Genomic DNA, 6,000 nt, shown 5'->3' with positions numbered 1-6,000 from the left:
GTTGTGTGACTTGGCCATTAAAGGGTACACAAGGGTACAAAACCAGGTGCTCCATGACACCATTGCACCAATCTGTCGCCAGAACCGCTACCCATTGACGATGGAAAATTGCCACTTGGAAAACGTGTAAACAAAATTGACTTGTACCCACTAACGTATAAAGAATGTTTAACGGCCAAGTCACACAACATTAACTATAATAATAAAGAAATCACAGTAAGGAACCTTAGACTTGTCATGACTTTGTCTAGATTTCATTACTTTTTAGAGATAAACAAGCAGCTCCATCGAGACTTCGCTAGTTTTTTACAGAATGTTTTTGGTGGGATAGAAATTACAGCATGTAACAAAACATAGATTTTTAGTTCTGTAAACACACAAAGAGAAAACATGATTTTGCTCCTGATTTTCTGAAAGTCATCAAACTATATAGGAAAAGCAGGTTGTGATTCACGAAATTCATTTATTTCTGAAGAGAATGGTATGTAGCAAGTGACAAAACATTATTTTTTTTAAATTCAAGTGTCATGTCCCCTTTTTCCTGAAATTCACCATTAAAAACAAATACATTCTTCTTCAAATTTTTAAAAATATCAATCTCAAATTTCCTTTTTCTCAGTGCAGTACACAAAATTCATTCAAACCATTTTTCGTTCTGCTTTATTCACCATTTTCTTTAATCGTTGCAGTTAATTTACAATTTTCCAATGTATCCATTAGTAATGTTTTGTGTAACTTGTTTGAGCTACTAACAACATGTTTAGACATTCCACTTCCTGTCCCACGCACCTCCTAAAATCCTTCTCACGCTGTCGCCAAATTTCTTTCTAAAAATTCCTTTATTTTTGTCTTCTATAACATTCCTATCTACTGTTATTGATTTGGCTTTATTTTTCTCTTGCTTTGCGACTTCCAAGTCGCTTATTTTACTTTAAATATCCATACATTTTTACTAAGCATTATTATTGTTTATTACTGTTTAATTTTTCCCCCATTCAAAAAAGTTTTTCTTTTTTTTTTTTTTCAGTTTTTATCGGTACCATCGTATATTATTTTGATGCTTCTTAATACTTTTAGGCGAGTCTTTTTTTAAATTAAATTATCCGGTACTTCGACTGAGGTACCAATTTATTTGTTTTTTTTTTCGTTACACGTGGTTTATTGGTAGTATTATATGTATATAGAGAGTGCTGTAGTTGGAAAATTTTCATAACTTAATTTTTTAACATGATGAAATGGAACCTGTGAGTTTTGGAATGGAAAATATATCTTACAATTCGGCAAATGAGAAATATCTTACAAAATGAACTATAATTGATTTTTCATCTAAACCTGAATAAAGTTCATTTTTCACAGGCATAGTTTTTTATTGTGAGATGATTTTAGTTTTTTTTCCTACAAAGAATATTTCTTATCTTATGAAACATTTTGAATGTACGTGAGTATGTCTTACACAACGAGATCACCTAAACCTTCTTTTTTAAATGTACGAAGTCGTTCAAACGAACGAGATAAATGAACGAATCAAAAAAATTAATGGCCCTCTTATGAACGGATCATTAAAAAGAATTACATTGCCCACCTCTAGTACTTCTATCAATTTGTCTTAACCCTGGGAGTGTAAGCGCATGACAGTAATCAAAAGTCACCATATCAACAACCAGTTCTCATATTGTCAGTTCGGAAGCGTGTCGCATGCTGACTGCGTGCGACAAATGCAGGTAGCGTTTTCACTGCCTAAATTTTTTGTTTACTAAGTCTACTAATTCAATTTTGATCTCTTACATGTTGCATTATTTTTGTCGTAATTAATTTTGTCGGATAAGTTAAGGAACACCATTATTTAAAGGCAAAAAAAATGAAATGTGTACTTAGTTCCACTGATGAAGAGGACGATTTAGAGATTAAATATATAGAGAGTAAGAATAGTTTAGGTGGGCTTGGATTGAGTTTGGGTAGTTGTAATGATGAAGAAGATGGAATTATGCCTTTGCAAAGTGAGATTGGTGTGAAAAACTCAAACGAGAAAAAGGTTGTAGGGACTCAGAGTCATAAGATTAATGTTGGGGGTTTCATTGTTGGGACTATGTAGCTGTGAAATACATTTACAAGGTATATATACTCTGAAAAAAATACGGAAATTGGGAATGGCGAATTTAAAGTATCTACCATGAAGAAATATAAGTGAAACTTGTGTTGGCCAGAATGCGTGGATATATTCTGGTACAGATCTAATAAAATCATCAAAAAAGTTGAAATATCCATTATTATAGCAGTGACGCCGACTTTATTCAGTTGAACTGAATGATTTGATTTTGACTTCTTATGATTTATACATTTTTGTCAATATACTTTTTGTGTATAGAAAAATGTGTGTTTATTTTTCTTTTCTGACATATACAATGTTCGATTTCAGGCACATTGACATCATTTCTAACTGCACCTTACATAAAGACGAGTAGAAACGCTTGCCTCACATCATATGCCAACTTACCCCACTACCTATGCCAACTAACCCCGACTCAGGAGTTAGTTGGCACTGTTGAGGTGTCTTCGGAAAATATTTTTCACGAGTTTCCCAGTGAATTTTAGATGATGCTCCCAGTGTTTCTTTAGCCAAGATGTTACCCTGTCAGAGTCAGGAATTACTTTTACCGTAAATACTACAGAAAAAAATAGAAAATAAAAAAGTGAAAACTGTGCCAACAAGCCCCGGTATCCCCTACTACTAAATAACTACACCATTGAAATAGTTTTATAATCAATACACACATAAGACAAATCATAAATTCAAAAGCAGAATAGAAGAATCAACAGTTGGGGCCCATTCAAATTTTACGGGGTTCCTTGATAGGTCAAAAAGGAATGGGCCCCCAACTGTTGATCCTTCTTTCTGTTTTTGAATTTATGATTTGTCTTACTTGTGTATATCGATAATAAAACTATTTCAATAATGTTGTTATTCAATAGTACTTAATAACATTCTAAACTGCTGGGCTTATATCTTTTTCTTTTTAGTTTTTTTGGTTTTTACGCAGTCGAGGTTATTGTTTTTATTTGAAAATATTTTTTTTTATAACTTTGAAACTAGAGAACCTGTGAGAAGCATTCGCACTCGACAGCAGTAGTTCAAAAATTTGATTTTTTTAATTTTTTTTTTGTTTTGTTTTTCGAAGACCGCCAACATGTGAATTGTTCGTTTACTTTTGGCCGATAATGATGAAAAAAAATTAAAATTAGTGGCTTATAATTGTATTTTTTTAAGTATCAAGGAAGCATTCTCTCCTCCTCCAACCCCAAAAATATTTTTCATACTGTGGTATTTGACAACATTATCTCGTGTTTTTTTTTTTTTTTTTACTTTTCTAAACAGTCCCATACCCATGCTCCAAACAATGCTGCTGCGTCATCTTTTTGACAATGAAGAAAACGAAATCAGCAATTATTTTTAAAAAAGCAATCGAACTTTCAAAAAAATCGTATGACGTTAATGTGAGCTATGTTTGTACTCAAGTAATGACATTCCGTGAAATGTAATTTTTGAACAGCTTAATAATGATATAAATGCAAAGTAAAGGTAAGTTCTACTTTGCATCGCGGAGTAATTTAGTGCCATTTTTTTCCAATTGCCTGTCACTTATCTAGTTTCTAAAAGCAATTTAATTCTCTCACGATAAATATCTTCATGATGTTATCTCACAGGATAATTATGACTCACACAATTCATAATTTAACGCTTTCTCATCTCCTTAATCTCCTTTCTCCTTTATTTTCTGGCAAGTTTCCCTCCTGACACACGCAAAGAAATGGAAAAAACTATTCGGCGTTGTAAATCAAAAGCCTTTAACCTTCAGCGCTTACAAAGATATATGAAGTACGGCAATCTCGTCTTGGGCTATTGGCCAAATGTTTCTTTTTTCCGAAAACAAAATTTTTTGTCTTCTCTAGACAAAACGCACAGTTGAGGCCATTTGGGCCAATTGATACAAAAATTTCCAGTCTTCGAGGAAACACTTGTAGGACAATTTCTTCGTTTTCTTTCATTTTTTCTTTTTCTTTTTATTTATTTTTTTTAAATATGTATATAGATATCAGTTAGAAAATTTGAGGACAAAAATTTCTGCACATAGGTGTCAGTGAGAAGCAAAGGGATGTAAGTGGACATTTTCAAATTTTGAGAAAACGCGTTTAAAGATAATATCCGAGGTAGGCTTTCATTGATTTTATTTTCTAAATCATGCTGTATAGTAGCAACTACCAGGGCTGCTAGTACCATCTCTTGCCCCAAGACAGAGGATATGTACTGATTATCTCCAAATTCTTAATTTTTCCACTTACATCCCTTTGCTTCTCACTGCCTCATATTATATTCCAGGCCCTACAATGTATGCCCGTAACAATTTTTAGGTCCAAAGATTTTCTCTTTAGAATCTTGATCTGTAGGTGTTCTAATGTGAGAATATCTTGGGTAGACATTTTGAATTATTTAAACTAATAACTATCTCTTTTTACAGATTTATATTGGTAAACTTAATGAAGGAATAAATCTAAAAATATGTAACATATTAAATGTTAAAGCAGCATGTAAGTTCTACACTGCAACATCTATTTAACAAAGAATATGGCTTGCGTTACTATGAATAGTATTTGTTTTAGCTGTGCTTGTAAGATATAAAACGAAGAAGAGAAAGCGCGTTTTAGGGAAAAAATGTCCATAAAATTAGCATGTTTGTTTTTACACATGATATATCCTAGTAGCTAAACAATAAAACAAAGCCGAATTTCGAGCTGGCTCAAATATTACCCTGAAAACTAGAGAAAAACATTAATAACTTACTAAATTATTTTACATAAGCATTTTATTAAATACTACTAAATACACTGCAATATATACTGATAAAATCACCACGTATAGGAAATAGAATACCTGATAAATGAGTATAATTTTACTTATTTTAAAAGATTTTTTGAATTTCGACAACTTTAAATTGGCATTCTGAAAATTTTTCTCAAAATAGTAACTTTAGATTTGTTGCATTTTTAAATTTAATGTGTTCAGTTCTGCGAACTTTTTTTCTAAAATAAAGAGTAAATAACTGATATAATAACTACGGCAGTAGAATGCAGAACTAGACCTTACAGTTTGTGTTTTATTCGAATACGATACTAAAAACATAGAATTGGAACAAAGGTAATGGGAATGGCTCCACTGTAGCACTAAAATTTTGATTTTGCCATAATTTTTTTAATAATCGAGCGATGAACTGTTTCCTATGTGTTTAATGTAGTTTGATATATTAAAGGAAACCGTTAAATGCTCAACAATTTTTAGGAAATCTTAACCTTTAAATCTCTTCAGCCATCGCAGCAAGTATTTCTTTGGGAACAAAGGTAAATAGAATGTTGGTGATGAGGATTATGTATAGAAAAAAATAGTCAAAGCAGAAGTTTTTACTGCAAAAAGAGAGAGAAAGCTTTATTTTCCCCAACTTAAAAACAAAATTTTAAGAATTGTCTTGCCAGAGTGTGTTTTAATGTCATATTATATTTAATCTCGTATTTTTATTTTTTAAATAAGTATTATGTAAGCATGAAAAAAAAAGTTTTGTTTGATGCACTATAGGAATGTAGATTCACTTGCTTAAATGGCAGCCTGGCTTGTGGACACTTTTTTACATATCATGCAACCCCAAATCTGTTTTTTTTTTTTTTTTTTTTTGCGGTCAGGAACCCCTTACAGAGTGAAGTGAACCCATGGGGGTCATATTAGTTACTGTAAGGAGCAGCTGGTTTTAGATAAAGTACACACAGGAATAAAAAGCATGCTTTCGTTTAAAAAAATGCATATACTGAAAACGTTTGAGAACACTTACCACTGCTAATTGGGAGTAAGTATACTCAATTCACATTTCTTCCCTTTTTAATAGGTTTATGGTTTGCCCAAGTTATATATATCACTATGTGGGGGAGGGTGGCAGAAAGCGGGTAGGTTTTTAAAGA

Source organism: Uloborus diversus, chromosome 3, assembly GCF_026930045.1.
Source record: "Uloborus diversus isolate 005 chromosome 3, Udiv.v.3.1, whole genome shotgun sequence".
Lineage (NCBI taxonomy): Eukaryota > Metazoa > Arthropoda > Arachnida > Araneae > Uloboridae > Uloborus > Uloborus diversus.
Note: the sequence above shows the minus strand (reverse complement) of the source record.